The sequence below is a fragment of the Peromyscus leucopus genome, chromosome 11 (assembly GCF_004664715.2).
Source record: "Peromyscus leucopus breed LL Stock chromosome 11, UCI_PerLeu_2.1, whole genome shotgun sequence".
Classification (NCBI taxonomy): domain Eukaryota; kingdom Metazoa; phylum Chordata; class Mammalia; order Rodentia; family Cricetidae; genus Peromyscus; species Peromyscus leucopus.
The window spans coordinates 61,866,517-61,878,084 of record NC_051072.1 but is presented as its reverse complement, the minus strand read 5'-3'; positions in this window follow the sequence as shown (position 1 = coordinate 61,878,084).

The window sequence follows — 11,568 nt, the reverse complement described above, 5'->3', positions numbered from 1 at the left end:
AGCTCATTTAACTATCTCTGCATCTGTATCTTAGAAGTGCAACTTCAATTTAAACTTATGTGTAAGGAAAACAGAATATAGTTTAAGGACATTCCCAGGTCTCACAGCTAGTGAGTATCAGAAAGGAGAGACAATTCCAGATGGTTGTATTCTCCGAGAAAGAGAGATAGTTCTTGAGTGACAACAATGTGACAAGCCCCAAGTTATGTTCTAACCTTGTCATTGTTACATATGGAGACTGCACAGAGTGTTATCGGGTTTCTTATAGTCTAATGTGGGATGAGGGAATGTAATAATTTCCTTCTTTTGAGCAGACTCTTCTATAGCAGGAGATTCCTTGTAGACATGGATGTGTGGTGACTGAATTAGACCTCTAACTTGAGAAAGGCAAACTACAGATGGGACTCCGTTAAGAATTTTGAAATGGGGTATCTGGGATGGATTCTGCAAGCTCTCCTGCCCCAGAAGATGCTGAAGCATTTTTAACTTCCAAAACACAAAAGAAGGTAACAAGCTGGAAATCCTTTTACAAATACCACACTGAGCCAATGTTCATATTGCAATCTTTGGCAGGAACCAGGAACACGGTGAGCAGAATTTCAGTTGGATGGTTTTCCATGCTGGGCTGGAACTGGAGAATGCCACTGATTGCACACTCTACTGGGTGACCATTGTCTTTATCTATTTGGTTTGTTTGTTTGTCTTGTTGTTGCTAAAATAAAATATCTGAGATGGGAAGACTGGTAAAGAAAAAATATACAGAGACAGATTAATTCCTAAGGTAGAGAAAGGAAGTTCACAATGTTTCCTTGAGGATCTAACATGCAGTCTTGCCTCATTATAGATTGAATTTGGATATATGAAAGATACAGAGAACTTGAGACTACAGGTATAAATGATAGAACTATGTTCACTGATAACAGACAGAATGTACATACAGAACAGTATGTACACTGACCACAGATGCAAACTTCTATTTTTACATTGTATTAATCACTTTGCATATGATATTGCAATTGCTTATCAAATCTTACAAAATATGCTTTCCCAAAACAAAAAGTAAAATTCATGAGGTAATTTTAGAAACTCATAGTCTTGATATAACCAAAGGTTCTACCAGATAGTGACTGAACTCTTCACCACCATAGCAGATGCTATATGTTCTAGAGCAGTTCAAAGTTGCTATTGATTCTTTCTTGGTTCAGGTTGTGAATGTCATAATTTTTCCTTTCTTTCTAAAATAATCCCCTATCTGGAGTCTGATCTCTACAAATATTATAAAAATATTAGAACTTGGTACTTATGCCCAAAAGAATATTCAAATTTATTCATGATAGTATAGAAGTACCATGACCTCTTTGAAAATTTTTCTGACCTGCTCTCCAAGGTCAAATTAAAGTAGAGAATTAAAAAATACAGTTGCTACTCCTAGACTCTGTTCCTATTCCTGTGGCTTAATACAGCCACAGGCTGAGGTTATAAAAGATGTAATATATTGGAAGCATCAAAATCTGTTTGAATATTATCCTCTCAGATAATCAATAAAATCTGAAAAGTCCATTAGATAAAAATTTAATCTAATCCAAATTTTAATTTTTATCCTTTCATTTAAAAATAAACAAACATTATTTTTCATGGAGTTAGAATGAGAAGTAAATGAAATTTATAGATAGAATTTACAAAACAAAGTAATACATTACATAAATAAGTGATTGACAACAATATACCCTTCCTTTCCTGATCAGCCATATATTGTTTTAATTTAAAATGTTTTATGTATGTATGCTCTGTACATTTAGAAATTATCTGAGTTTTATAAAATCTTAGCTAAATATGTAGAATTCATGAACAACCATAAGCTGAAATTAGATATATAACTATTAAAAAAAGTGACTTTATGGAAAATTAAATACAAAGGGAGAAAAAAACTCTACTCCATGATTTTCAGAAAGTGCAATGCAGTATTTTATAATATCAGAAATACAAAAAGAAGGAGAAGGAAGAAAAAAGAAACCCACATTAACACTGGAGTTAATTCATCTCTTTGAGGTAGAGAGAGGGTAACCAAACAGCCCCCACGTTATGGAACATCTGGTCATTGACTCAAGAATGGACTTTAATTGGAAACAGACAGATGGCGCAAACACTATTAGCACAGGGAAAGCTGTTGTGTAGACATAGAGATCTCAGATAATGACTTTGGCAGAAATGCCTTTATGTCTCATTGCCAGTGATGTTATTCGGATGGAATGGAATATCCTGGAGGTTGACCTCCCTGCATAACATTCCTCCAGGCATATTTGTAGTGTTTTGAATAGGCGGATGATTACATGTTTTCAGGTAGTTAAAAAAATAGATTGGACATTTCTATTTAGCATATTTTGCTCACATAAAAACATATGCTGTGAGATAGAATATTGCTATATTGACATTTTTCTTTATTATATGGAAAAGAATGTATCTTGTGATTCTCAGTGTTGAAAATATATAGTCACAGAATAATCATGCAAATCTTTCTACAGTAAATATCTTAATAAGATGCAAAAGATGAATATAGAAATGCAAGCAGAAACATTTCCCTGTATAATTTTTTTTTGATTTATCAGGTTTAAGTTAAAGGATTTTTTTTGTAATTTATAACTAAATGAACCCAGCTGTTTTGCAAGTATAGCCTATGAGTCCAGTTTAAAACAGATATTATAATAGTGTAATGTGCCTGCAGAAAGTCACTTTCATGAAGACATTTCAAGACGCATTTGTCTCCATGCACCTGTTTTACTCCTGGTCATTTCATGTATGAACATGGAGCAGTTGTGACAGCATTCCCAAGACCCATGGAAGCCAGACGAAATCCCAGCCGGGGAGTAGAAGAAGGTATGCTTTGAGTCTCACTGCTAGCTGAGCTGCTGTGGTTGAGTGATAGTTGCTGGGAAAGGGAGAGGCTGTTTTCTTTGACGGTGTGGTTCCTGGTAGCTTCATCACGCTCCGGGGGTTGAGCAACAAAAATAGGACTTGATGGGCTTCAACAGCAACCGCAACAAAAGGACAGGAGATTGGGTGGGTCATGAGAGAACTGGGAGGAGCTGAGAGAAGGGTGAATGTGATTAGAACACATTGGATGAAATTCTCAAAGAATTAATAAAATATTATATTTTTAAAAAGGTTGAAGCTTCATTCATGCCTCTTCACAGTTGCTTTCATCAGGCTCTTAATTAATGGGGCACAGGGAATCTGTCACCAGGTTGTAATGATACCTGAAGCAGTGGGGAGAATTAGTTATAGCTTTCCCAGTCACTTTTGTTTCTCCTCTTCTCCTACCCCTTTTCCCTTTAATTTTCCCTCTTCTCTTTCTCCCTTTCTTTCTCCCTTCCTTTCTTCCTTCCTTCCTTCCTTCCTTCCTTCCTTCCTTCCTTCCTTCCTTCCTTCCTTCCTTCCTTCCTTCTTTCCTTCCTTCCTTCCTTCCTTTCTCCATCACTCTCTCTCCCTCCTCTCTCTCTCTCTCTCCCTCTCTCTCTCTCTCTCTCTCTCTCTCTCTCTCTCTCTCTCTCTCTCTCTCTCTCTCTCCAAGTGAGCTTCAAACTCATGGTAATCCTCTGGCCTCAGCCTCAGAAATAGTAAGATTACAGTCATGAAACACCATGACCACCTCATTCTACATTTGAAAATAACCACATTTCATAACAAGGACAATGACACTAGACACACTATTGTGGATCAGAAAAACCCTCAAGGACTCAGCCCTACACAAAGGACTACAGGCAACTAAGGAATATTGAGAGTGGGGGGAAAAAGTCTTCCCCAGGAAAGAGCACACCAACTGCCTATCCAATACCAAACGGGCAGCCCTGGAAACCCATATACAAGTATCATTATACAGACTGAACTTGTTGTATTTATTTATTTAGGAATATACATGCACACTCATATATATCCACCCATGTAACAACAATTAGATGAAAAAGCAGGGCATGAAGTTGAAAGAGAGTTAAGGACTGGTGTATAGGAGGGGTTGGTGAGAGGAAAGGGAGGGGGACCATGGTGCAATTACATTATAGTTGCACAAAATAAATGCTCTTTAAAAATTCTTCAAATATCCATATACTGAGGATTTGGGTATAATTACCTGTCAATTGATAAGTTTTATATGGATAAAAAGACAAATCTATTATAAAAGTGAGAAAAAAAGGTAGAAAAACACAGCCACTCAGTAATAGTTGATCACATTTATTAAATTTAACAGCGTGTCAGGAAGAGAAATGAATGCATCCAATGAACTATTTTGCACAGTCTTTCCAGCAACATTGCACAGTAGTCATCATTTGGAACCATTGTTAAGCACATTATATAGACATGAAAAACTAAGTTCCAGGCATGGTAAGTCCCCATAGTTTGAAGTGTGAAACCCAGAGTTAATCTCACAATGCTCTTTAGGTATTTTAAGTTTGAGCAACTCCCTGATAAATGCTTTTTAAATTGATACATATAAATCAGCCTCTAAAAATTTAATTATAAAGTAAAATCATTTAAAAACTGAAAATTTTAAAAAATAGATGCCTATGAAAAGCATCTCCACCTGTTTTCTAGCATTAGTAGAAATTAACTTGGTTACATCTTTTCAGATACATCCCTAGATAATATCAATTATAAATTTTGGGTGGTATTAAAATGGTACATGTGCTAAAAACTGAATTGTAAGATAATTGCCAGAACTCATTTCTGTTATGAAGGGAGATGCTTTTCTTCAGAAAAGCATTTTTTCTTTTGGAGAATAAGTAACAGATAGTCATGTTAACAGCTGCTTTTACATTGTTTATATAATGTCATAACTGGAATAACCAATGGTATCGTAAAGTTTCATAACCAATGCATCTAATACTTTCAACTTTGTGTGTACCATGTTATAAGAACTACAGCCTGTAAAACCTGAGCATCCTTCAAACTGCACATTACTTCTTTGAACAAGTGAATCACACAGAGGTTAATTCAGCATCACTTAATGATATGCATAATTGCTGTTGTGCTACATGATAATTAAGCCTGAATAGACAACAGATGATCATAATTTTACATTGCCCAGCTAAAACTTTATAGCTCTTTTCTTTGTTATTTTTTCAATACTTCTGCAACTGGCAGTGCTGAAAATTTTATCTAATCCCATGTAAAACTTAATAGTCTCTCTCCCTCCCCCTCCCTTTCTCCCCCCTCACCTCACAACTACTGTCTGTGCTCCTCATTACACACTGATTTTTCTACTATTGAAGTTCCAATTATACAAATTTCTCTTCCTTTCCTTTCTCTCTGCACCCCATATCCTAGAGCTAATACCTATTTTCTAACTAACATGGTAGTAAAGCATGGTTTCAGTGAAAGATCCTACTTGAATAAGAGTGAAGAATCAAAGAAGATAACTGGTGTTAACTGCTAGCCCATTCTCATGTGCACACCCATATACACGTGCACTCGCATACATGTGAACATGCACAATACATACATATATATGCAAAAATAACTTTCAAAATAATCTGTCTTAGACTTCATATACACACACTGTGGTGGTTTGGAAAGGAATGACATCCATAGGACCATATTTGGATGCTTGGTTATTAGAGAGTGGACCTACTTGACAGAGATTAGGAGACATGGCCTTGTTGGAGAAGGTGTGGCCTTGTTAGAGAGAATGTGCCACTGGGGGTCAACTTTGAGGTCTCAGATGCTCAAGCCAGGACCAATGCTGCTGAGTGTCTGTGAATATGGATGTAGAACTTTTGACTCCTTCTTCAGCATGCCACCATGCTTCCTGTCCTGATGAAGATAGACTAAACCTCTGAACCTATAAACGGTCCCCAATTAAATGTTTTCCTTTAGAAGAGTTGCTGTGGTCATGGTGTCTCTTCATAGCAATAGAAACCCTAACTAAGACACACAGGAATGGTTATAATATTTCAAGGACAGTAGAAAAGCATTCGTTTTAAAAATTATTACCTGCTTGGTCTTTGGAAGAGAGAAATTTTTACTCTGTAACATTTTTAATGTATAAGCTCACTATGAAAATGACCAGAATTAACAATATAGTAAAATTCTTTCATACTTTCTATATAATAAGCAGCAGATATGAATGAATTCAGGTCTTTTCTTACCCAGGGATTGTCGTTATAAGGCCAAGCGGTGCAAATGACCATGCTTGGGTCAATGGTCCAGTGATAGCTGGGTCAGTGATGACGTCCATGTCCTGTAGTGCCTCTAAGGTCCACGAAGATATCAGGGGCCTGGGCCAGCCACCACCGAGGGCCAGGTTAGTGTCCAAGGGGTGAGTCTCTGCTGGGGTCCTGCAGACCTGAATAGCCTGCACTGTCATCCAAGGCCATAGTGTTGTCAGAGTCTGGTTGATGCCAGGGACCATGACTGGGTCTGTGGCCCTGCTGCAGCCACAGTCGGTGTTGATGTCCATGGCTCCTGCTACCACCTAAAGTAGTGAGGTTGGGGCTGTACAGAGTTGGCTCTGCTCCTCACAGCTGCAGCACTAGGGAGAACTGGCCCTGCCCTTCACCAATTTTGCACTACTCTGGAGAGCAAGCCTTGCACCTCCCAAGAGGGCAGCACAGTAGAGCTGTCCCTGCTGGCAGGGGTATGAGTGAGCTGGTCCTGAAGATGTGTGCTGTGGGATGTTCTGTATGGCAAATGTGTTGCTCTCATTGGTCAATAAATAAAACACTGATTGGCCAGTGGCTAGGCAGGAAGTATAGGCGGGACTAACAGAGAGGAGAAAAGAAAGAACAGGAAGGCAGAAGGAGTCACTTCCAGCCGCCGTCAGAACAAGCAGCATGTGAGGATGCCAGTAAGCCATGAGCCATGTGGCAAGGTATAGATTTATGGAAATGGATTAATTTAAGATAAAAGAACAGTTAGCAAGAAGCCTGCCACGGCCATACAGTTTGTAAGCAATATAAGTCTCTGTGTTTACTTGGTTGGGTCTGAGAGGCTGTGGGACTGGCGGGTGACAGAGATTTGTCCTGACTGTGGGCAAGGCAGGAAAACTCTAGCTACATATGTGAGAGTGGGAGAGCTAGCCCCATGGCCTATCATGTGGTGGCATGGGTGAGGAAGAGAAACCCCCCTTGCCCCTCACCCCTCACTACCTACTGCATGTGGGAAAAGCTGTCCCTGGGGTCACAAGATTAGGAGAGCTGATGCTGCCCCTCCCTGGCTGGAGCACTCAGGAAAGCAGGTCCTGTACCTAGCCCGGGCAACATAGTAGAGCCCACGGTTGATAGAGGTGCAGGTGATCTGGTTAGTAATGAGGGTGCTAGATGAGCGAGGGCAGCTTCAGCGTTGAAGGTGGAATTGTCTCCTGGGACTATCTAAAGCATAATGACAGTATTTAGCATTTAATTCTGCTTCTTATTTATAAAGCAGATGGTTCAATTACAAATGTGTATATATATATATATATACATATATATACATATTTTTCTTTTCTATAGACAAATTCTTTTCATACAATATATTCTAGTTGCCCTTTCCTCTCCCATCTTCTTCCAGATCCTTCCACCTCCCCATCCACCCTACTCCACACCATTTCTTTCTCTTTCTCTTTAGAAAACAATAGGCAACAAAACTAACAAACAAGGATTTAAAAAACAATGAAAAAAAACACAAGAAAGACAAACATACACACACACACACACACACACACATACATGCACATATACATACACCATAAAACCACAAAATTGGAAACCATAGTTGTAAGTAAGAGAGCAGTAAGTAAAAAACCACCCAAAGCAATAGGAGGCAAAATGGCAAGAAAAGTACCATTCAGTTTGTTCTGTACTGGCCCATCTATTACTGGGCATGGGCCCTATCTCTAGGTGTTATATACCAGTGCTGTACACCAAATATACCAAATGAAACTCTATTGAGGAAAACTATTTTTTTTCCTTTGCAAACAGTTGTCAATTGCAGAAAAAAATCATGCAATATTTGTTAGTCTGTAATTAAGACACTTTGATTTCCCCTCTGTTTTATGATGTTCTTAGGTGGTAGAGGTAAATAGAAATGTATTTTTCTTTACTGTTCTTACTTCTTTCCCCTAATCTTTTTTGTTTGTTTTTGATATAATTTAATTACAATGTTTCTTCCTTCCCCTTTCTGCCTTTAAACCTACTCATATACCTTCCCCCTTCAAATACATGGCCTCTTTTTTCACTAATTTTTTTGCATGAGTATACTTATTTATATTCCAAAATATAATGTAGTGAGTCCCTATAATATTACTTTTATGTATGTCCTGGTACCAATTTGGTGTGCTCTTCCCCAGGAAAGTACACCTCTTCCCAGGTTTTTTCAATTACTTATCGTTCTTTGTGTAGGGTTGAGGCCTCATGGGATTTTCCCATCCATCTTGGCATGTTCATTGGTGTCATCCTTGTCCAGCTCACATGTGGGTGATCATGTTGGTGAGACTTGGTGTGTATTGCTTCTGATGTTCCTAAGATATAAATTACACCAAGCTTCCTGATCCATGGCTCTTAGAACATTTTTGCTTGTCTTCTCTTCCACAACTTTCCTTGAACCTTAGGTGGAGGAGTGCTTTGTAGATGTTTTCACTAGAACTGGGCTTCATGACTTATTGATTGGTTGTGGTTTTCTGAAGTGGTCTCTGTCTGTTGCAAAGGGAAATTTTCTTGAAGTGTAAGAACCACATTTATCAGTAAGTATAAGGACACATGTTTATAGATTAGTACTAAGATTATATAGATTATTATTATTATTAACATTATTATTATGCTAGTCTAATAAATTAGAAAATAAGTCCCTGTGGTTGTTTGAATGTAATTGGCCCCCATAATCTCATAGGGAGTGGTAATATTAGAAGGTGTGGCTTTGGTAGAGTGGGTATGACTTTGTTAAAGAATATGTGTCACTATGGGATGAGCTTATGAGTTTTCCTATGCCTAGGATATTGCCCAGTGTCTCACTTGACTTCCTGTTGCCTGCCAGATATTGGACTCTTCAGCTACTACTCCAGCACCACATCTGCCTTCACACTACCATGCTCTCTGCCATGAAGATAATGGATTGATCCTCTGAAACTGTAAGTGAGCCACCTCAATTAAATACTTTCATTTATAAAAGTTGCTGTGATCATGATGTCTCTTCACAGTGACTGAAACCCTAACTAAGACAGAAGCTGGTACCTGGGACTGGGGTAGTGTTGTGATAGGCCAGACCATGTTTCTGTTTGGAGGAATTTGGACTTTGGTACTTGGGTTATGAAAGAAGTGGAGTTCCTTAAGCACTGCTTAATGGACCATACAAGTAGAAGCATGGAAGATAGTGGTGCTAAGAGTTATTTGACCTGTTGAGGTTCACTCAAGAGGTTTCAGAGGAAAAGAATTTTAGTACTTTGCCTAGAGATTGTTCTTGTGATACTTTGGTGAAAAAGTGGTTGCCTTCTGCCCTTGTCTCTAAAGAGTCTGCTTGAGGCTAAAGTGAAGAATTTTTCAATTAATTCAGTTGGCAGAAAAAAGTTGTAAAGCAGCCTAGTATAGATTCTGTCCTATGGTTATTAGTGGTAACTCTAATGAAGATTTCTAATGACAGGAGCAAGCTGAGCAGAATAAATCACAAAATGTAAATTTTGAAGAGAAAAAGAGCACCAGGAAGTAGAAAGGAGCTAAATCCTGTGTTCAAGGAGAAAAGCAAATTAGGAAATTGTGTAAAGGGAGTGGTGACCTCAGGGCAGGACCCCACCCAGTTAAGTTTCCAATTTCTGAAAGGTAGTTAAAGTAAAATTTAGAGGAGGGTGTGGTACAGCCCTTTATTCCCAGCACTTGTGAGGCAGAGGGTGGCAGATCTCTGAGTCTGGGGTCAGCCTGATCTACAGAGCAAGTGTGAAGACAGTCCAGTTTAGACAGTGAAAGATAGAAAGCTGGTGAAGATGTAATTGAATGAGAGGGGTGTTGGTTAAGTTGAAGAGTGCTGGGTGTATCGGTAACGGAAGAGTCACGAGCCATGGTTACCTTTCTAGAGCTTTATTGGGAGAGAGAGAGAGAGAGAGAGAGAGAGAGAGAGAGAGAGAGAGAGAGAGGGAGGAAAGAGAGAGGACACAGAGGACACGTCCACTTTTTAGGCTGGGACGCCGTCGCAGGCTAGTGACATAATTAAGGACATAATCCTTACAAGGGGATCATGTTCCAGCCCCAGGAAGCAGAAGAACTTGGCAGTTTTAGTCACATGGTTCTGGATTGAGAGTCAAGGATAGAAGAAAGGAGTTATGGAATAAAGCCACTGAGGCCAGGCATGTGTCAGGGGTCCCTGAATGTAGGCCTAAAGAGGCTATTGCATGAAGCTGTGAAGTTAAAATCCGGATTGCCTTGGAGACCCCAAGATGTTAGAGATGTCAGAGTCCTGGGATACCAACTGAGGAGAGCTGCTAACGGAGTGGAACCAGCCCAAGAGAAAGAAGTGTTCGGCAGTCAACAGAGCCGAATGGAGTTGGAGATCTGAAGAGCATTTTGATCTCAGACATGGAGATACAGAATTTGCAGTTTACCCAACTCATTTTCAGTTGTGCTTTGGTCCAGTATGTCCTCACTATTCTCCCTTCCCTACATTTCAACGGTAATGTATATCTTGTGCCATTATATGTTGGAAGTATGTGATGTGCTTTTTGATTTTGAGTTTTATAGTGATTGTAGTTAAGAGATTGCATGAATCTCAGAAGAGAATTTGAACTTTGGACTTTTAGACGTTATTGAGATTATGACAGATTATGGGGACTTAAAAGCACTTTGCATTATGATATTGTTACAAGCTTATGGGGGCCAGGGAGTGGAATGTGGTAGTTCAAATGTAACTGGGCCTCATAACCTCATAGGGAGTGGCACTATTAGGAGGTATGGCTTCGGTAGAGTGAGTATGGCCTTGTAAAGACAGTGTGTCATTGTGGGGGTAGACTTTGAGGTTTCCTATGCTTAGAACATTACCTAGGGTCTCAGTTGGCTTCCTGTTGTCTGCAAGACGTAGGACTCTTTAGCTACTACTACTTCAGCACCACATCTGCCTGCACACCACCACGCTCCCACCATGATGATAATGGACTGATGGTTATTTATTAAGTGGCACAATGTTACTTATTAACCGGTACTGCTTACTGTGTGAGAAAAGCCACGAGGCACAACAAAACCCACTATAAGAATTTGTTAAGGGAAGGGAACAGAAGGGGTTGCATAGGCCTATGGAATTACTGTGAAGGAATAGGGGAGAGGAATATGTGGAACCCGTTTTTATAGGTTCCCCCTGCACGTGTGCATATGGGCTTATGTAGCTAGGGCACACATGCACATAGATTACATGATCACTCAGCACCGGGATTACATAGGATATAAGGCCTTAGGATGACTAAGCAACTTGCCTGGCTACTGGACAGTACATGTAGCTGGGGGAGTGGCTAGGAATTCTAACACTGATCCTCTGAAACTGTAAATGAACCACCCCAACTAAAAGTTTTTATTTGTAAGAGTTGCTGTGGTAAACCCTAAGACTGTCCCTATTTCTGAAGACACC